This window comes from Mus musculus, chromosome 14 (genome assembly GCF_000001635.26).
Source record: "Mus musculus strain C57BL/6J chromosome 14, GRCm38.p6 C57BL/6J".
NCBI classification, from domain to species: Eukaryota; Metazoa; Chordata; class Mammalia; order Rodentia; family Muridae; genus Mus; species Mus musculus.
In genome coordinates, this window is record NC_000080.6 from 44743515 (window position 1) to 44766259 (window position 22745).

General features: G+C 43.4%; 2 long non-coding RNA genes across 4 annotated transcripts; one reads left to right on the forward strand and one right to left on the reverse strand.

Annotated features, from left to right (window-relative positions):
• Window positions 1-6882: 6882 nt before the first annotated feature.
• On the forward strand, window positions 6883-22266 carry Gm34060. 3 transcript variants are annotated; one of them, XR_874575.1, is made up of 3 exons: window positions 6883-6899; window positions 7781-7939; window positions 22143-22170. It is a non-coding gene; the product is annotated as a predicted gene, 34060 (long non-coding RNA). The 3 variants fall into 3 exon arrangements; XR_383390.2 differs by lacking the exon at window positions 6883-6899 and adding an exon at window positions 6902-7063 and having other exon boundaries at window positions 22143-22266; XR_383389.1 differs by lacking the exon at window positions 6883-6899 and adding an exon at window positions 6946-7300.
• On the reverse strand, window positions 14595-18317 carry Gm41141. Its single transcript, XR_874574.1, has 2 exons — window positions 18288-18317; window positions 14595-15400 (listed from the first exon to the last, which is right to left on the reverse strand). It is a non-coding gene; the product is annotated as a predicted gene, 41141 (long non-coding RNA).
• Window positions 22267-22745: the final 479 nt, after the last annotated feature.

Sequence of the window (22745 nt, forward strand, 5' to 3'; positions counted from 1 at the left end):
CTGTGTGTGTGTGTGTCTGTGTGTGTGTGTGTAACCCCCATGGGATTTCATTGTGCCACGAAGGTGAACACATGGACTAAGAGCAGTGCTGCTTAAAGTGGGGCTCCCTGCCCATAGTGACAGTCTCACTTCGAAACAGGCCTCACTGTAAACTACAAACTCCCAGGACCCATAGGGACACAAGCACACACACACACACACACACACACACACACACACAGAGAGAGAGAGAGGGGGGGGGGGAGAGGGAGAGAGAGAGAGAGAGAATTGGTCCTCTATGAGGAGTCCATGTCTGTAGGCTTTTGCTACACTGCATCTTTACTGGATTCTTTTAAGTTCCATGGATGTCTGATAGCAAAAACAATAACAGAAAATCCTCCTGGACATAAACCAAGGTCTCAGACGTTCAGGTACTTTCGCCTTGGACACAGGCAATCGCAGCTTGATAGTGCTAAGCACTAGGGATTCAAGGAACTCCTTGCATCACATCAGATACTAGCTGACAATGCCCTCCAAGCACAGCATGGCTGGCTAGCTTATGCCATCCAGAGCCAGTAGAACTGCAGTCTGGGCTGAGGTACATGACTAGCCACAGTGGTCAGGAATGGAATCTCATCTTGAGAATGCTGCCCTGATTTTAGGGGCATCACTGGATTCCAAGTATTCATTCCCTCTTACTCAGGCCACTATTTGAACTCAGCATGGTCTCTCCTGGCCCTATGCCACTCAACCATACAATGTCACTTGTGTTTAGATACCTAAAGAGACTACTGGAAGGTATTACATGGGAAGGCATTGTCCTGTTCTGGATGACTTGAGTCCTGAATGTTTTCCCACTGCCATGGGCAGTTAAGCACAGGTGGGAGCCACATCTAGCATTTGGAGGTGCATAGATCCTTTTGGTGTCATCCTTTTTGGTATTAGAATTTTCAGAAGTTGTATGAAACCTCTAGAATTTGGCTTTTCTCTGGACTTAGCCTGCCTCTTGGAGATGCTGGCATGGCTACTATGGGCTCTAGTCTGGTGCTGTCTGGGAACCATGAACCTTTCAGGGTGGGTAGTAGTGCTTAGAAGTACAGGTGGCAGATGGAAGCTGGCTGAGGCTTACAAATTTTTGTTCATAATTCAGCACCCTCCACAGCCTTCTCCAGAAAGAAAGCAAAAGGCAAGGTTAACATGTTGAGATGGTAGAAAAGAAATCTACAAGAGTAGCGGATATGCTGCAAGAGTCCTGTGAGGAGGTGAGGAGACTGTGAAGAGTCCCATGAGAAGATCTGTGACATCTGGGAAAACCAGTATCAGGTAAGCTGGGACAGTAGAAGCTGTTTCTCCACCTATTTAACCACACACATGAGTGTGCACACACATATACACACACATTCACATGCACACTCAAACACACATGCTTATAACCCTCCACCACATCACAATTATCTAATGAACAAGAGCAGAAAATACTGGAGGAAAGACTGTCGTACCTGCTGAAGCAGAAGGTGTTGGTCACCTACTCTAAAGACTTGGCAGTATAGCTGCAGCATCACTTCAATGACCTTCAAGTGAACTTGAGAGCTCAGACAGAGAGAAGGGGTAAAACCAAGTGGGTTCCCTTTACCTGTGTTCTTGAGTTTCTCAACGTTTGCTTGGCTATCAGCCATCCATATTGTAGAAAATAGGTTCATGGAATACTGTGCTGATGTCAAGATGCTCTCCAGACAGAGCCAACCCAAGAGCATCAGATGATCTCTCCAAATCAGTATTGAAGTGAACCTTGTATTATCCACAAGTGTTGCTGAAGACAATGTACTACAGAGATGTTGACAGTTCCTCTCTTCTTGTGTTAGTCCTTTGCTCTCCCAAAAGGCAAACAACTGGGGATTCTCCAGTTTCTCACCTTGCTTGCTTACACTTTCTTAATCTATAACAAGTTGCTTGGTTGTGAATGGGCCTGGGCTTTTTAAAATAATGTGTTTTCTTTCCCTATGCTACCTAATATTAGTTCTTGTAAATGTATTAGAAAACACATTGATTTTTCATAATCATTCACTAGATGAAAACTGGATAATAATAACATTGTAATTTTATACTACTTGAAAGATTTTGCTGGGATATATAAACGATGGAAGAAAGAATAAAAAATGCTGTGGCGTGGTTGGAACATTGTGTCTCCCATCCATCCATTATGTGTGTATGTGTAAAGTTTGTGTATAAGGGGGTTAGAACATTGTTCCTACTATCAACCAGTTGGGTACTTATATATGTATTGTGGAATACATGGAATCTGCTTGTTGGAGCTTTGCTGTAACCATTCAATGTGTGAATATGTGTATGTCTGTCTTTAGGTCTATATAAATGTATGTATGTGTATGTGTGTGTTTGTGTGTGTGTGTGTGTGTGTGTATACTTGTATAGTTGTAAGTATGAAGCAATCAGATTTTGATTTTGATTCATTCATTTAGTGTGTTTGTGTGTGGGGGAGTGTATTCGTCTGTACATGTGAATTTTCTCTCTATCCTTCTCTTTCTCAGTGACCCCAAGGAGGTAAAAGAGTTCATAGCTTTTACACTGGTACTACCAGAGGATCCGCAATACCTCTCCTGGGCATATATCTAGAAGATGTCCCAACTAATGAGAAAGACACATGCTCCACTATATTCATAGCAGCCTTATTTATAATAGCAAGAAGCTAGAAAGTACCCAGATGCCCCTCAACAGAGGAATGGATACAGAAAATGTGGTACATTTACACATGGAGTACTACTCAGCTATTAAAAAGAATGAATTTATGAAATTCCTAGGCAAATGGTTGGACCTGGAGGGCATTATCCTGAGTGAGGTAACCCAATCACAAAAGAACTCAAATGATATGTACTCACTGATAAGTGGATATTAGCCCAGAAACTTAGAATACCCAAGATATAAGATACAATTTGCTAAACACATGAAACTCAAGAAGAATGAAGACCAAAGTGTGGACTGTGGACACTTTGCCCCTTCTTAGAATTGGGAACAAAACACCCATGGAAGGAGTTACAGAGACAAAGTTTGGAGCTGAGACAAAAGGATGGACCATCTAGAGACTGCCATATCCCAGGATCCATCCCATAATCGGCCTCCAAACGCTGACACCATTGCATACACTAGCAAGCGTTTGCTGAAAGGACCCTGATATAGCTGTCTCTTATGAGACTATGCCAGGGCCTAGGAAACACAGAAGTGGATGCTCACAGTCAGCTATTGGATGGATCACAGGGCCCCCAATGGAGGAGCTAGAGAAAGTACCCAAGGAGCTAAAGAGATCTGCAACCCTATAGGTGGAACAACAATATGAACTAACCAGTACCCCCGGAGCTCGTGTCTCTAGCTGCATTTGTATCAGAAGATGGCCTAGTGGAAAGAGAGGCCCACTGGTCGTGCAAACTTTATATGCCTCAGTACAGGGGAACGCCAGGGCCAAGAAGTGGGAGTGGGTGGGTGGGGGAGTGGGTGGGGGTGCGTGTGGGGGACTTTTGGGATAACATTTGAAATGTAAATGAAATAAAAACCTAACTTAAAAAAAATAGGTGCCTGATTTGTGGAAGTCACTTAACATGTAGCTCTTACTACCGGAGTAAATGAGAAATAAAGAATTTGTAACTACGAAATGCTATCTCTATAAATAGTAAATCATCAATAAAGGATGCTTTTTATTAAAAAAAAGAAAAGAAAGTCCAACTTTGTTCATAAGGGGATACCAATATAAGATACAAACTGTGGGGAAGCAAAGGAGCTCAGCAAAGGATTGCTGACACCCTACAGATCCCAACACCATGACTCAGTGGCAGGTTTGAATGACCCACCATGTGGTTGGGTATTACAGTCCCTGGATACCAGGATTTTCAGAAAGAGCCAAGCCTCTATACACAAGCACAAATGAATGGACTAATCTTCTAATCGGGACTAAATTAACCATACTTGCTTGCGTCTTTAAATAGAGATGATTTTTGGATCCATCACTAGTACTTCCAGATGCTTCCAAACCTTTCATTCGTCTGTCCATGAAACAAAATGTACTGCAAAGGGTGTTTAAGCACACACTTTAGGGCCATGGAATCACCCCTGTGCTATGCTTGTCCAAACTACTGGAACCTATAACCTCATGCTGGCTCACATGTCTAAGAGATGTGGTAGCTACCACTATTCTAGTAAAAGAATTGGAGAACTTAACTCTGGGTCAGGATCTTATACTCAAACACTCATGCAGTTGTGGCTCTCCTCAAAGAGACTCCAGAACCCTTGCTGTGTAATGCATATGTGGAAGAGTAGCAAGTCCAACTCCAGAATCAACACGGAGACTGGTTTGAAAATGCAGTCATCAATCCTGCTACCCTCTTGCCTTATGACCCACAGGTGCTCAACCATGTATGAGGAAACAACCATGCCCCAAGGCATCTGTCTAGACCCAATGGCACCCCAAACCCTGATTCTGATGTAATGTTCTTCATGGATGGGGATATCTTCATTAAATATGGAACCAGGTACACAGGGGCTTAAGCAGTTACTGTTAGAGAAATGATTTGGTACCAAGCCTTAGAGCCAGAATAGATAGTGTAAAAGATGATCTGTCATCACATACCAGGAAAGTCACTTTGCTTTTGTTATGTGTGTTTTGGACATGTGCCTGATATGATCTTTAGGGAAAGAGGGCTCCTCACTGCTTACAGAAAGGAAATTAAAAACAAAGATGGATTCTTGGTTCTTCTGGAAACTATTTGCTTTCCTCCACATGTTCCTTTTGTTTCAATGCTGAGGACATCAACTTAATGACTTCCTTGAGGCCAGAGGTAACCAGGGCACAGATATGACTACCCAACATGGGGTCCAAAGAACAGTGGGTCCTCATAACATTCTGGAGACATACCATGACCCAGTGATGCCTGAGATTATGTGGTATTCCAAGGGGAAATAGAGGATGTAAAAAGAACAAATGGAGAACTTGAAACAAAAGATTAATGGTGGACACCAGAGGGAAGGATCACTCTGCCAGAAAAATATTAGCCAGGTTATGGTAACTAACCATCACCAAGCTACCTGTCTGTGGTCCACAATACTTTTTGAGTTGCTCAGAACAAGGTATGCTATAGACTTGGCAGACTGGCCTGAAATATCTAAGCAATATGTCAGGTTTGTAGTAAAGTAAATCTAAAATAGATATACTTCTCCTTGAATGGAGCCTTTTCTGGGTGGGAAGATGCTTTCTCCACCAGAATGAAAATCTCAAAGAGAGGAGAAAAAGCTCCTCAATGTATTGGTACAACAATTTTACCGCTCCCTCAGAATTGTCTCACACAATAGCTGAGCATTCATAGCCAAAACTTCTCATTTAATAGTGAATGATAAGCCGGGCGTGGTGGTGCACACCTTTAATCCCAGCACTTGGGAGGCAGAGGCAGGCAGATTTCTGAGTTCGAGGCCAGCCTGGTGAGTTTCAGGACAGCCAGGGCTACACAGAGAAACTTGTCTCGAAAAACCAAAAAAAAAAAAAAAAAAAAAAGTGAATGATAAATGCCTAGATGGAAAATTTCAATGTGCATGCAGACCTCAGAGTTCTGGTAATGTGAAAACAAAGAAAAGGACATTAAAGAAAACATTACAAAATTCTCACTAGAGTACAGAAAAGGGTGGATAGGCCTCCTTCCTTTGCATCTACTGTACCCTATATAGGGAGGACTTCAACTGTATAATATTATGTTTAGAATACTTCCCCCATTGCCCCCATGCTCAGAGATCAGCAGTTGGCCAAATTCTCTAACCATATCTTTCTTATTATTCAGGCAGTTCCCCATAAAGACTATTTATTTGACTTCCTGAGAGACTCAGTGGATTTCTGACTTCCCCAACATACCTTCTTTTAGATCCTTGCTGTAGTGATACTGCATGGCTCAAGGGGGTAGCCAAAGGCAATTAAATCAATTTATAAAAGACTTACATGATTTTTTCACTCTTACCCCTATGAGGTAAGGTGGTATTTTACCATAGATTCAGCACACCTCGGTCAAGAAGGCAAAATTGACAGATGACAGTGCCAAATGGACTCTCTCCTGAACATACAGACCCATTAAAATTGAGGATTGACCATACCTCAGGCCTTTCTACTTCTTGCCCATCCTCCTGTATCTTAGGTTTGGTGTCAATACAAGATCATGGTCCAACCCCTAACACCCTAAAGCCTGGACCTGGAGACTCAAGAAGGTGCATATTGGGGAAGTGATAGCTAAGGTGATGACAGACCAGCAACATACAGCCTACATTGACCTTTACTCACTGATGTCTACTTCAATTGTCTGGTTGTATTGGAGAAAGTAGGATGTGGGACTTTATCTTCTGATGGGACACAAAGTTTATAATTTGATATTCACCCTGAACCAAAGCACCTATGTTGCCAAAACTGGGGTGTGAGGGGGACAGTTCATTGCAAAAAAATGGGAGAGAAAACCAGAGATTTTTGTGAAAACACATGAATATATACAAACAATACCCACTCTCAAGCCATGCACAGCAAGAAAATATAACACAACTTGCATAAAATTAACTAGAACTTTGGGTACAACAGAGATCTCCTACCCATGCCACGGCCCTAACCAACTCACCCCTTCCAAAGCACTTGACTTGCAATGAAGCAGAGAGAAATCTCTAGTTTTGTAAGGAGAGTGTGCCAAGGGGTATCCCCTGTGTCATAGGTGAGGACCCAGGAAAGGGCACCTCAGAAACTGATCCATTTGTGGAGAGCTAATTAGCAGGTAGGCCATGGCAGTTCTCAGTGACATCACCAGTAGTCTCATCCCTGAACAATCTCTTGTATCCAGGACAGTCCTAGAATCTTCTGTGATGTCACCAGTGTTGTGGTGACAACTGCCTGTGAGGTATTCTTTCAGTGGCTTTTGGGTTCACAAACAGGCAAAACGTCAGGCTGCTCAGGTTATTTCAGAGGAAAGATGAAGAACAAGAAGATACAGATGGAAACGAAAGGATGCAAACCTGTCTTGGTGTTAAAAAGGAAGAAAGAAATTGTCCTGAAGAAGGCAGAGTGGGTCCTGGGCAGTTTGGGGGAGGTTCCTGGAGCATGCAGGCTTGAGCCGGACCATCCAGGACTAGCACTTATATCTGGAGCCTAGGATTTCCTAAATGGCAGACCCAGCATCAAGAACTTCTGATGATTAGTTTGGCAGAGAGCCAGGAACTGCCAAATCTGCAGCTGCTTTGCTGGGAACTCTTTAATTTCATTCTTAGTGAAATGGAGACAAGCAATGCCTCTAGATGCTAGGTGAGAATAACAGTGTCCCTCTCAGCATAGGATGCTGAAGCACTTCATCCGCAGCAGATTTCTGTAAGGTACATGACTACGTGGTGTCAGGAACAAGGTATCCACTAATCATGTATCAAGGTCTCAGACACTTTGTCCTTGAACCACATGATTAGGGCTTGGTGCTGCTAAGCAGTATGGACTCCAGGACTTCCCTCTATCACATCAGATATGAACTGCCAAGTCCTGCAAATCTTCCTGTCTGGGCCAGCTAATGCATTTCAGCTTATTATAGCAATAGGGTGTGAGGCATATGTCTAGCTATAGTGGTTGGGAACAGGGACCTAGCTGAAGAGCCCAGCTTGAAGATGGCTTTCCTGCTCTTTCAGGGATTCAATGTCTCTGACATTCTCACTTCCTTAGGCTTCTGTTTAGGACTAAGCATTGCCTCTCCTGTCCGCATCTCAGCATCTATACAAGTTTGTGTTTATCTACCTACAGAGTCTGCTGGGAAGGCATGATCCCAACCCTCCACCATCACTGAGCAGGAAGAGAGCATGAAGAGGTTGGAGAACCTGATAATTGATCTCCAGAAGATGATCTGTGAGAGGGATGAACTTCAGTCCTAACCCATTACACCAAAAAGGATTTGAACCACAGGTAGTCGTTATGCTCAGTTCTTTGTTGATCATCTTGAGCCCTCTCTGTTAACTCCATGATTCCCCTCATCACAGGAGGTTTCAAGTCCAGGCTGTCTTCACACCCAAACTCATTTTCCTGATTTCGTCTTAGACACAGAACCTGAAGTTCACATAGTTGGATGGGGTCACAGGCTATTTTGCTTCCTCCAAAAGTAAATTAGAGCCTGTGGCCTGACTCAATCTAGTGAAAAGAGAGGTAGTGTGTGAGCTCTTATCACCCAATTTTTATTTATTGGGTTCTTGAGACAGGGTTTCTCAGTGTATCCCTGGCTGTCCTGGAACTCACTCTATAGACCAGGCTGCCCTCGAACTCAGAAATCCACCTGCCTCTGCCTCCCAAGTGCTAGGATTAAAGGTGTGTGCCACCACTGCCCAGCATTATCACCCATTTTAAGAAGCCTTAACACGTGTGGGCTTCTAAGAAATGTTGGGTGCTCTGTGTTTATGGCCAATCGTTTTTTGTAATTGACCTAGAGGTGCTTTGGGTCCAATTGGTATAGTCCACAGCTGTAGGGACCTGGTTCCACGTGCTGCCTCTCTGACTGGATTGGCTGGACATTACCACTGCTTTTATCTGATACTATTCATTATACTCTGAGATAATACCACATCATTGTATTTATTTGGCATTCTAAGTGTAATTGTGTATTTCCCTTAAGATCCGGGGAGACTGTGGCCTTGATTAGGCCTGAGGATTGGCCTAACTAGTTTCCAGGTAATGATAGTGATGAGGCCAAGGAGCTTCACTTTGAACCTCTGCGCTTACCCTGGAGGCACGTTGGAATTTCTTTGTGCTAGTTATAAAGCCTTTTCCCTGTAAACACTGATTAAATTCTTTATGTATTCATGTAGCAATAGATCCCAGGTTTGAGAATGTTCTCCAAAAACAGAATAGTCATCATAGGTTTCTATTGGACCCATGCCTGTGGCACAAACTCCTGGAAAGTTCTTGGAGAGCTAGTCTGTTCCTTCAAGCCCCCTCAATGAGCTCAAGCAGGTTTCCTCTTTTTGGTTTCCTAGCTCTGCTGCTCTGGGGCCCAGGACAATAGGCTTAATAAGCACCTTGAGGACCCAGTACCAAGGAGCAAGGATGTGGCATGTCCTGGGCTGGGGTAGTCCAGGATTTAACATGAATTTGAGAGGGTTGTTTGCTCCTTAGTCCATGCCCTACCACAAACTGAACTTTAGATCTGTGATGCTCAAGATGTAACAGCAGAAGTTGGTGTGGGACCTGCAGAAAATGCCCCAGGAGATAAATGAGGCTTTGGATAATTTCAAGAGGCTTACTGAAGAAAATAAATCCTACTGGTGAATGACTAACAGGGCTAAGATCCCAGCACTAGGCATAGAATGTGTCTGTCCATATATGTCTTTGAACCAAAGTGAGGGCTCAGGTTCTATATACTGTGTCTTTACAGGAAAACTATGGGGAAAGGCTCTTGGATTTGTACCTCTTGGGATCTGTTGTATTAAGTTTGAAGAGTCTGTGAGCCCCTCTAAAAACTATCCTTCCTAACTCAGGGTCCTCTAGATAGAAAAGGTTTCCACCATGATCAAAATATCAACACTAAGCCTCTGGAGCTCTGGGTTACAAAAGACACATAGAAATTTTGTGACCCTGTTGTATCTTCTCTTCTCTCTCAGAGGCTGTTTGCCTTCTACCTGCTGATGGTTTTCTAACACCACAGACATATACACACATGGGGACATGTGGTCTTCTGGGAGGTGCATGAGGTCCTGTTGGTGTCAGGGTTTTCAGAAGTACTTTGAGTCTTTTAGAATGTGCCTGTTCTTTACATCTGACCTGCTACAGATGATGCTACATGGCTACTGTGCACTCTAATCCCAGGTTATCTGGGGATCAGGGCCCTTGAAGAGATGATAGTACTAGGAGGAGTGGGAGGAACATGGATGCTGGCTGAGATTCACCATTTTTTGTTTGTGGTTCAGCATCAGGTACTGCTACCTCCCGAGTGAGTCTACTCAGGTAAAGCACAAAGTAAATACATTGTATAATGAGATCAGTAAGCTGCTTGGGGAGCAGATTGCTCTGAGAGAGTCCTGTGAGGAGACAAAGAGGCTATGTGAGGAGGCCAGCATGAAGATCTATGACCTATGTGCCAAACAGTAGCAGGTAGAATGAGGCATCAGGAGCAAGTTGCTCTCATTTCCAACCATAAACACAGTCAAGCCCAAGTAAGCATCCTCCACCTCACTGTCTTCCTTTGGTGTTACCAATGTCTTTGCGAAGGAGCCAGGATACCTTTAGTGAGGGGACCATGATGAGTAAACTTGGCCATTGTGAGAGGCTTTTCTTGAATGCCTCTTTCTTGGGAAGCTGGTCTTCTGAGATCCAAACTAGCTTTGCATAGCTTCTAACTTACCTGTAGGATCAGTGAGTTTCTGCATAGAAAAATTTCCTGAAGAGGGAAAAAAACAGGCCAGCACAGCAGAACCTGGCTGAGTCAAAGAGCCTTGTAAAAACATCATAGGTCCCACTCACTACCTCATCATGAGACAGGAAATGTGCTGAAACACAGCAAACTTGCATTGGTGTGTGTTTGTGCACACACATGCACGTACACACATATACTCAGGTACAGGTGAGCATATTTGTGAACAGGATCTGTTATGTGTAGTGGGAGGTACTTCTGTAGATCTTTTTGGTATGGGTGTTTGTATATGCAAGTGTGTTTCTCTCTCTCTCTCTCTCTCTCTCTCTCTCTCTCTCTCTCTCTCTCTCTCTCTGTGTGTGTGTGGGGGGGCATGTACTCACTTGTGTTTCTGCATATGTGCACGTTCACTTGCTCATAGACCACCTTGATGTTATGGACCAACTTTAATGAGAAAAGTACTCTGTCAATTCACTTTGCATCCATGAAATGTCAAATACAGCATCCCATTATTCTGCATCTCCACCTAGATCCCTAGAACAAAAAGACACAAAAACCTGCTATAAAGTAAGATTTTCAAGTGTTTGTGGAGGCAAAAATATTTATCTGCATTGAAATCCTTTGGATGAAACTAAAGTTATATGGTACGTGGAGGCTGCTCTGGCAAATCAATATGCCTGAGAGGCAAGAAAGGCTGACTATAAGATATAAACTAAGGTTTATCTCTCTTCTCTGGTCTTGGTGAATAGTGACTGCCCACTAGAAGGTCAGGTGACACATTGTGTCTTCCCTGTATCCTGGTTTGCTTTCCTCTTTGTAGTGAAATTGCTTTGAACTTTTCTGTATTTTACATGATGTTGGCAATGAGCTTTTTGTACATTGACCTTTTTCTACTGAGAGATAAGCTCTATATCTTAGAATCTCCAGAATTTTTATTATGATTGGTTATTGAATTTTGTCAGAGGCCTTTTTTATTTTCATCCAATAATATGATCAGATGGTTTCTATCCTTTAGACATTTTATGTGGTGGAATAAATTCGTTGATTATTGTATAAATAATAATCTCTGCATGTATGGAATGAAGCAGACTGAGGTCTGGTTGATAATTTATGTGATTATGAATTTGGCTCACAAAGTATTTTATTGATAATTTATATATCTGTGTTCATCAGTGAGGCTGGCATTCTGCCTATCTATCTCTCTCTCTCTCCCTCTCTCTCTCTTTCAACATTAGGGTAACACTGACCTTCAAAAAAAGAATTTGAATGTGATTGTTCTGTTTGTAGTTTGCAGAATAATCCAAGTAATGTTAATTGTTTAAATATCTGGTCAATTTCCTCACTGAGTCCATCTGGCACTGGGTTCCTTTTAGTTGGGAAAAGTACTGTTTCTGTGTCATTGGTTAATATGTGGCTCCTCAAGTTATTCATGTTTCATTCTAGTAGATCATGTACATCTAGAGATTCATCAATTAAAAAAAAGAATTTGTCCAGTTGGTAGAATGTAAATTTTAAAAGTATTAGATGCCCTCTATGTCTTTTTCCTCTTTAATTTTATTAATTCCACTCTTCTCTTTCTTTTGGTTAGCTTGGCATAAAGGTATGCCAATCTTGTTAGTGTTTTCAACAAATCAACTCCTTGTTTCACTGATTCTTTATATTTTTATTTTTATATCACTAATTTCAGCCATGATTAATGGGATATCTATATCATACCCCTCCCACAAGGCTCAAAGACCATCATGAAAGATGGGACAGAAAGACTGTGGGAGCCCAAAGTCAGGGAAGATGAGAGGGAAACCTTGTCTTTTGGAAATGACAAGACTGCTGCTCTCAAGACACACAGCACCTGTGATTACCTGTAGAGCATAAAGCCAGTCAACAGTCAAACATCCGGTAGGAAGGGTCCATGAGCTACTACTCCTAACTGGTGCACTATGGACAGTTAAAGGCTTCTGGTGGAGGGAGGGACAGATTTCTTTAAGGGTCTACCTCTGGCAATATTAATAATTTTATAAAACCAGAGACACACAGTTGGGAGTCACAGAAGTAGGCAGGAGTAGATGTCAAGAGAATATATTAGTGAAATATGACCAAAACACGTATGAATTTTTCAAAGAATATAAATATTTTAAAATATATCCATCTACATTATTGAGGTAAACAGATGTTTTATATTAATCTTTTGTTTAGTAACAATGTTATCTGCAATGTATCTGCCAGTTTTGTGGGTTCACACGTAAGAGTATTATCTAATTTCCCATTAATAGTGTTTTTAAGAGGCAGTCTACAAAATGGAAAAAAAGTTTCAACTACACATTCAATTACAAGGCTAATATCAAAAATACATTTAAAAACAAAAAACCTGATATCAAGGAAACAAATAAATTTAAATGGGGTACATATCTCTCAATAGAAAAAACAGAAATGGCTTAGAAACACAAATGTTTAGTGTTACTGTACATCAGGGAAATGCAAATCAGGACTATTCTGAGATTCCATCTCACACCTATCACAATAGTTAAGTTCAATACCACTAGTGACAACTCATAGTGGCTAGGAAGATGTGGAGATAGGTGAGCATTCATCTACTGCTGGTAAGAACACAAATGGACAGTCACTATGCAACTATGGAAGCCCCTTCTGGCATGGGAGTTCAGTGTAATAAGAGATAGGGAAGTTCTGTATTTGTCTGAGCTTCCATAGCTGTCTTCAAGGCTAAGGCTTTGCTCATGGAAGTGTTATGTCTCAGAACTGTAAAGGCCAAGCTGTCTGAAGTCTCAATGACAAAACTGGCTCTAGGCCTCCTTAGTTGCTGGAATTTACAGGCAGTCTTTCATTCATTGCCTTCTACATCCAAAACTTCATCTCGGGCTTCATGTGCACAAGGCATATACATCCCCATTCTTCTCTCCCACATTTCTATGTTCATGAAGAGACTTTTCACACCAATTTCTGCACATACTTTTCTCCTAAACAGTGTGGTCTCAACTTGCTGTTTTCTCCCTATTTAGAAATAGAGCTGATGTCCACTTTACTGGATTAGGGTATAAACACCTGAAAAGACAGAAATCACCCAACAGCTCTTATCAAGCCTAGGGTCCAAGGAACATGCATGTAAGAAAGGAAAGGTTCAGAGCTCTGAGAACATGCATTCCAGGCTGACCTTGGGCTGGCTTCTCTTTACAGGGACTGTCAGCATCAGTAGAAATGTCAGGTGGAGCTTTAATAAAGCTGAAAGTTTTAGGAATCCTAAGTCTCTCCTCTTGCTTCCCCCTTCCCTGCCCTTGTGTTCTAAAGGATGTTGCACCTAAATCTAGCAGTATCACCTTTTCAAGAGCAAGGACATGGTCACATATGGCTCCCAAGAGAAGGATATAACTTCTGTTCCCTGGTTGAAGCTCCTTACCAAAGAACTACAACATGCTCTTCCCAATGGCTGTGCTTTTTTTGGGGGGAGGGGGGTGTCTGTGTGTGTGTGTGTCTGTGTGTGTATCTGTGTGTGTCCTCATGATACCTATCCATAGGCCAGGCTGACCTCTTCACTGGCACTACCCTCTCCTCCTGATCATATGCCCCATCATATGCTTTCTGTGAGTGTTTGCTTTTGATTTCTCAGGTCCCACCTGTGTTGAACCAATGCTCAGGTGCCTGCAGCCAGACCTGTGAACAGCTGATCACATCACTAACAGCCTCATAGCTGAATTGAGCTCTTCTGAAGCTCTGAGGGAAAATTTTATCACGCCATACGTGATTTCTCTGTTCTTGACTCCTCCCCCACAAACTGTTACACTCTGGATCTTTCCCAAGTGCTTGCTCAGTCCAGGGGAATCATAATTCCTCCTCCCCACCATCCTGACTTAAGCCCTCAGCATCCTTTATCCCCCATTTTATTGGTATGATTCTTAAGGATGCTCTGGGCCATTGTCAGTCATTCTGCTCAGATTGGAAATAGGTGTTCTGGGACTCAGAAACCTAAGAGGAACACAGTTCCCAGGTGGGACAATGTCCCAAGAGAAGGGTACCTGAAATATGGAATCCAAGAACCACACAGCTTTGAGAGGAAACCTCCTCAGTAGAAGGGTTGCTGCTCCCAGGGAAGGGTTTCCCCAGCTGAGCTCAGCAGCTCAGGAGTCTCAGCCCTGCTCCTCCTCTTTGCTTCTCCCCTGCTTCTCTTCATTGCTTATTGTCAATCTTCGGATGAGAGAGTCACACCAGGCAGAGTATCTCATAAAAGATTTATTGGTGGTTCCAAGGTGTGAGTGGGTAAGACCAGGAGTGGCTGCCTAAGTTCCCAGGAAGGAGCAGACAATGGGGAATTGGACAATGCACAGTGCTTAGATGTTCTTGGGGATAGAGTTTTCTAGGGTGGAGGTTTCCAGGGTAAGAACTGGTGGGATTTGGTGCTCAGGGTTTTCCTGTTCAGGGATTGTTTTGTGTTGGTTTTGTTGTTTTTATTTTTTGTTGTTTTGTGCTCAGGGGTTGGGTTGCTATGGGAAGTTCAGGGTTTGGTAGGTTTTGATATTCAGGGGTTTATAGCTTTTCATGAGACTTTTCACCTAAAATTAGCATAATCTGGGGAGGGTTCTGCTGAGTAGCTAGAGATGACCTTTGTGACAATTAAAACAGAGACGTCTGAGGATGGGCCTGGCTGCTGGAGCACCTCAGACAGGAGCCTGACTCCTTTCCTACCTTGAGAGTTTACAGAGTTTAGCAAATATACAGAGTTTACAGAGAATACAAAGTTTACAAATGGAATCATTGGTAGGGAAAACCATTCCTGCCACTTGAGTGGCATGAATATCTAACGTCCTACACCAATCTCCTTCTCATTTCCTATTGATGTACTTGGGGAAAGGAGTGATATGAGCAGACTATTTCTTGCTGAGTGCGTGTGTAGAAGTCCCATCTTCCTTCATCGCTCCTAGTGATCTGTGACTTTGAAGTCTGTGGAACACATTCAGTCTTCACTTACGGGGTGTACCAGGTATGGCAGAATCTGGCTTCAAAGTTAAGGGCCAGTAATCCTGTAATAATAATTGATGAAAACTCTAGTTGGAAATCATTTGGATCGGTGGACTCCAGAAAATCAAATAACCCCATTAAAAATGGGGCTCAAAGCTGAACAAAGAATTCTCACCTGAGGAATACCGAATGGCAGAGAAGCACCTGAAAAAATGTTCAACATCCTTAATCATCAGGAAAATGCAAATCAAATCAACCCTGAGATTCCACCTCACACCAGTCAGAATGGATAAGATCAAAAATTCAGGTGACAGCAGATGCTGGCAAGGATGTGGAGAAAGAGGAACACTCCTCCATTGTTGGTGGAATTGCAAGCTTATACAACCACTCTGGAAAGCAGTCTGGCGGTTCCTCGGAAAATTGGACATAGTACTACCAGAGGATCCTGCAATACCTCTTCTGGGCATATAGCCAGAAGATGTCCCAACCGGTAAGAAGGACACATGCCACTATGTTCACAGCAGCCTTATTTATAATAGCCAGGAGCTGGAAAGAACCCAGATGCCGCTCAACAGAGGAATGGATACAGAAAATGTGGTACATTTACACAATGGAGTACTACTCAGCTATTAAAAAGAATGAATTTATGAAATTCCTAGGCAAATGGATGGACCTGGAGGACATCATCCTGAGTGAGGTAACCCAATCACAAAGGAAGTCACACAATATGTACTCACTGATAAGTGGATATTAGCCCAGAAACTTAGAATACCCAAGATATAAGATACAATTTGCTAAACGTATGAAACTCAAAAAGAATGAAGACCAAAGTGTGGACACTTTGCCCCTTCTTAGAATTGGGAACAAAACACCCATGGAAGGAGTTACAGAGACAAAGTTTGGATCTGTGACGAAAGGATGGACCATCTAGTGATTGCCATATTCGGGGATCCATCCCATAATCAGACTCCAAATGCTGACACCATTGCATACACTAGCAAGATTTTGCTAAAGGACCCAGATATAGCTGTCTCTTGTGAGACTATGCTGGGGCCTGTGGAGATGAGCAATCGCCATTATAAGATGGCACTGGCTTCCACTACGCCTAACTAGTAAACAAGCCTTATGCGCAAGTGCAAGAGTGAATTCACGCCCAGTCACTGCCCATCTCGGGGCGTAGTAATGGGGTGATGGGCGAGCAACTAATCAGGTGCTGTCACGCCACATCAGGTGCTGAAACGTCACGCTGCGGGCTATATAAGAGCACCATTTTCCAGGTTTGGGGTCTTCCTTATGTTGAAGCAATAAAAGCTTTGCCATAGGATCTGGTTGTCCGAGTGAATTCTTGCCGGCGAGATACTAACTCGGGCAAGAAGTGGCACCGAGAAACTCGAGAATTTATCATCACCAGGCACTGTTAGGAGACCCCCGTTTCACGGGGCGGGTTCAGAACTACGGGACACTTTACAGCTCTACAAGGTAGTACAGTCTTGAAATTTCTCCAGAGTTAGACACCCTTTTGATTGTTTTCACTGCGATTATTCCTTCCCTTTCGATTTTGTTTTGCTTCCACCTCTGGAACTGCTGACTGGTTCTCAGTCGCGGTCAGGCCTGGACAGCGACCAGTATTGCTGACTGGTTCTCAGTCACAGTCAGGCCTGGACAGCGACCAGTATGGGAATCTCCCACTCTGTGGTGACCGCCTTATGGTCGGTCCTGAAGCAGCGTGGCTTGAAAGTCGCCACCAAGACACTAGAAGGCTTTGTAAAAGAGGTAGATCACATAGCACCGTGGTTTGCGTGTTCAGGGTCCTTAACTATCCCCTCTTGGGAGAAACTCAAGGGATATTTAGTTAGGGAACTGGAGAATGGCAAACTTAAAGCAGGAACCATGCCGTTGTGGAAGCTGATAAGATCGTGCTTAAAGGACAAGGAATGTCAACAAGTGGTTAAGGCAGGGCAGAGAATTCTGGACGAAATTCTAGACAGTCTATCAGAGGTAGAGCAGGGAGAGAGATTAGGAGCAAAACGGACACATGGTGCACCAATTAAGCATACAGGCCTTTCCACGGACCTTGAGCCCGAGGAAAAGATAATGTCGGGAAAGAATACCCGGGGTGAGTTTGGAAGGAAGGAGAAGGAAAAAGAGAAGAAGATCAATCAGCAGAGGTCCCTAGGAGAAGGAACCTATACCCGCCACTAGATGAGTTTAAGGAACTAGCTCTTAGTAGCTCAGAATCAGATGAGGGACTTAGCCCCTCTGAGGAAACGGACTTGGAGGAGGAAGCACCTCGTTATGAGGGAGAAAGGTACCAGCCAGATAAAATGCGAGCTAATCAGTCCAGAAAAAGGCAAAAAGCAGCTGGCGAAAGCCAGCTTGCTGCTCAGCCTCCGGGCTGTCGGCTTCAGGGTCCTAGTGCACCTCTGCCTTATGTGCAGAGGTATCATTCAGACTCATTCATTCCAAAAGAGGAACAGAGGAAAATGCAACAGGCATTTCCAGTTTTTGAAGGAGCCGAGGGAGGGCGAGTTCATGTTCTGGTGGAGTATATACAGATTAAGGAGCTTGCCGAGTCTGTCCGTAACTATGGAGTCAGCGCCAATTTCACTATAGCACAAGTCGAAAGGTTTGCGGCTTCAGCAATGACTCCTGGAGATTGGACAGCGGTGGTGAAAGCTGTGGTTCCAAATATGGGGATGTATCTTGAGTGGAAAGCATTATGGCAGGATTTCTGCCAGACACAGGCAAGGGCTAATGCCACCATGGAAGGGGACCAAAGAACGTGGACTTTTGAATTACTTACAGGTCAGGGACAGCACACTGCTAACCAGACAAATTATCATTGGGGAGCGTACACTCAGATCTTAGCTGCCGCTGTTAAGGCGTGGAAAGCACTCTCTAGGACGGGGGAGGTGAGTGGACATTTGACAAGAATTACCCAGGACTCACAGGAGTCATTCTCAGATTTTGTGGCCAGAATGACGGAGGCAGCAGGGAGGATATTTGGAGATCCAGAGGCAGCTATGCCTTTAATTGAACAGCTGGTTTATGAACAAGCTACGCAGGAATGCAGATCAGCAATCACACCTAGAAAGAGAAAGGGGTTACAGGACTGGTTAAAGGTTTGCCGTGAGCTTGGAGGGCCGCTTACTAATGCTGGATTGGCAGCTGCCATTCTGCAGGGGCAGAGGCGCTCGGACTCAGCGGAGCTCAAACTTTGCTTTAATTGTGGCAAACCAGGGCATTTAAAAAAGGACTGCAGAGCCCCCATAAAAAGGACAGCGCCAGGGTTGTGTACTAAGTGTGGAAAAGGATACCATTGGGCCAAAGATTGTCGCTCAATTAGAGATATTCGAGGCAGGCTCTTGCAGCCAGGGCCCCCTCAAGTGGTAGAAAATGAGAATGAAGGCATTTCAAAAACGAGTTTCGGGCCCCCAAGTCCCAGGGCCCCAAAACATATGGGACTCCAATGGGCAACAAGTGGACAACACGGTCCGCAGGGCAACAGAAGGCTCGGCTGGATTGGACCTCCGTGCCTCCACCCGATTCATGCTGATGCCTCAGCTGGGAGTGCAGCCAATTCCTACTGATTATAAGGGGCCTTTGCCATCTGAAAGTGTCGGCCTAATTTTGGGCCGGGCTTCCCTCACCTTACAAGGCTTTATTGTCCACCCTGGAGTTGTAGATCAGGATTATAAAGGGGAACTTCAAGTTCTCTGTTCCTGCCCTCAAGGTGTCTTTTCTATATCACAAGGGGACAGAATAGCTCAACTAATAATTTTGCCAAGCCTACATGGCTGTTTTCCCTCCTCTGGTATTCCTCAAGCTCCCAGAAGGATTGGTTCTACTGGAAATGATTCTGCTTACTTAATAATGTCTTTAGATTCCAGGCCATCCTTGGAGTTAGTTATAGAAAGGAAACAATTTAAGGGAATTTTAGATACAGGAGCAGAAAAAAGTATTGTTTCTTCCCACTGGTGACCAAAAACCTGGCCCGTCACTCAGTCATCACACTCTTTACAAGGGTTAGGCTACCAGTCCTGCCCCACTATTAGCTCCCGTTCTTTGAGATGGCAAGCGCCTGAAGGTCAAACGGGACAATTCACTCCTTATGTCTTACCACTCCCAGTTAATCTCTGGGGGAGAGATATTTTACAGGCAATGGGAATGATCTTGACTAATGAATACTCACCACAAGCTGTTCAAATGATGAGAAAAATGGGCTATACAGAAGGAAAAGGATTAGGGAAAGGAGAGCAGGGTAGGCTTGAACCTATCCCTCAAGAAGGTAATACTGGGAGACAAGGTTTGGGTTTTTTCTAGAAGCGGCTGTTGAGGGTTCCATGCCCATACCATGGCTTAGAGAGGAAGCTGTATGGGTTCCTCAATGGCCTCTTTCCTCTGAAAAGTTAGAAGCAGCCACAAATTTGATTTCTGAACAGCTATGCTTAGGTCATTTAGAACCCTCTACCTCACCCTGGAATACACCTATTTTCGTAATTAAGAAAAAATCTGGCAGATGGCGCTTATTACATGACCTCAGAGCAATTAATGCACAAATGCGCTTGTTTGGGCCAGTTCAGCGAGGGCTACCATTGCTTTCTGCCTTACCAAAAAAATTGCGAGATTATAATCATAGATATTAAAGACTGTTTTTTCTCTATACCTCTGTGCCCTCAAGGTAGGCAAAGATTCGCATTTACCATCCCAGCCATTAACCATTTGGAACCTGATCAACGGTACCAATGGAAGGTTCTACCTCAGGTGATGGCAAATAGTCCTACCATGTGCCAACTGTTCATGCAATTGGCACTTAAATCAGTTAGAAATTATTTTCCATACTTGCTTTTAGCTCTTTATATGGATGACATTCTCATTTGCCATAAAGATCCACAGTTATTGCAAGATGCATACCCTATATTAATACAGACATTAGGGCAATGGGGATTGCAGGTAGCCACCGAGAAGGTGCAAGTTGCTCAAATGGGAACCTTCCTTGTGTCACGCATTTATCCTGACAAAATTGTTCCTCAAAAATTAGAAATCTGCAAAGATCAATTACATACCTTAAATGATTTTCAAAAATTGTTGGGAGATATTAATTGGCTGAGACCATTTTTGAAAATTCCATCAGCAGAGTTAAAGCCTTTATTTGATATCTTAGAAGGAGATACTCACATCTCCTCCCATAGAGCACTTACCCCAGCTGCCTGTCAAGCTTTACAAACTATAGAAAAAGCCTTACAAGGTGCCCAATTATTACGCATTGATAAGTCGAAGTCATTTGAATTGTGCATATTAAAAACCGCACAGTTGCCAACAGCAGTCTTGTGGCAAAATGGACCCTTATTGTGGGTCCACCCTAATGCTTCCCCTGCAAAAATCATTGAATGGTACGCTAATGCAGTCGCTCAACTTGCACTTAGGGGAATAAAAGCTGCCATCACTCATTTTGGAGAAGAAACTCATATACTAATTGTGCCTTATACCTCTGCTCAAGTTCGAACCCTGGCAGCAACGACTGATGATTGGGCAGTCTTAGTTACCTCCTATTCAGGAAAAATTGATAATCATTTTCCTAAACATCCAATTTTGCAGTTTGTCTTAACTCAAGCCATAGTGTTTCCAGTAATTACAGCCAAACACCCACTTGCAGATGGGGTGTTAGTATATACAGACGGATCAAAATCTGGCATAGGTGCATATGTAATAAATGACCAAGTAACATCCAAGCAATATAATGAGATATCACCCCAGGTTATAGAGTGTTTAGTGGTACTAGAGGTCCTTAACACTTTCCCAGGACCGCTTAATATTATATCTGATTCCTTATATGTAGTCAATGCAGTGAATACACTTGAAGCTGCTGGCTTAATTAAATCATCTAGTAAGCTTGCTCACATTTTTCAACAAATTCAGTCATCCTTGTTACACAGAAAACATCGTGTCTATATTACTTATGTCAGAGCTCATTCTGGCCTTCCTGGCCCTATGTCTCATGGAAATGACTTCGCAGATAAAGCCACTAGAATTGTGGCTGCTGCTCTGTCCTCGCAGACAGAAGCTGCAAGGGAATTTCATAAATGCTTTCATGTGACGGCTGAAACTTTATGCCACCGTTCTACTTTAACCAGAAAAGAAGCTCATGATATTGTCACCCAGTGTCAAAACTGTTGTCAATTTTTACCTACTCCTCATATAGGGGTAAACCCCCGAGGTGTCAGGCCATTACAAGTCTGGCAAATGGATGTCACACATATTTCCTCTTTTGGGAGAAATCAGTATTTACATGTTTCTATTGACACCTGCTCTGGTGTAATGTTTGCCACACCTTTAACAGGTGAAAAAGCCTCTCATGTTATACAGCACTACCAAGAAGCCTGGAGTGCTTGGGGCAAGCCCACAATCCTAAAAACGGACAATGGGCCAGCGTATACTTCTGCTAAATTTCAACAATTTTGTCATCAAATGGATGTCACTCACCTGACTGGCCTTCCTTATAATCCTCAAGGACAAGGCATTGTGGAACGTGCCCACCGCACACTCAAATCTTATTTTATAAAACAAAAGGGGGGAGTTGATGAGACTCTGCCCTCAGTGCCAAGAGTAGTTGTCTCCATGGCACTCTTCACACTTAATTTTTTGAATCTCGACGAGCAAGGACATTCTGCAGCTGAGCAACATAGCACAGACCCTGATAGACCAAAAGAAATGGTCAAATGGAAGGATGTTTTAACTGGTCTGTGGAAAGGCCCGGATCCTATTTTGATAAGATCCAAGGGAGTTGTCTGTGTTTTTCCACAGAGTGAAGACAACCCATTTTGGCTGCCGGAACGACTCACCTGCAAGATATTTATCAAGGATGGTGTGGAAGATGCTGACCTCCTGAGGACTGTTCCTGATCCTGGCAATGCTGAAATTGTCTCAGGTTCCTAGTATAATGGGCGGAAAGAGATGGGCCATTCTCTCGACTTTCCCTAAACCAATGCCAGTTTACCATGATGCTATAGTTTTTCCAAAATTCTTTACTACTAATAAAACAGTGGATTTGCCATATCTACCCTATGATCCCACCTGAGCACCATTAGGAGAAAATAGCTCTTTACAAGAACAGGGTTCTTTATGTTTTCAAATTAATGGACCAGGAAAATGTATCAACCTCATAGCCTGAGCCTTGGGAATGTTTAATAAGCACCGAGGAGACTTGGGGAGCACAACCCAAGATACTTCCAATGCAGATATAACCATTACAAATCGGACCTTCTGGCAGGAGGCAATTTGGGTTAATGGTACATTTCTACCACCTAACTTTTCAAACAAAGAACGTCCCCACCAACCAAGAATAGCCCCCCATTGTAGCTTGGAAGATGAAGGGCTGATCCTGCCCTGGTCTGATTGTCAATCCTC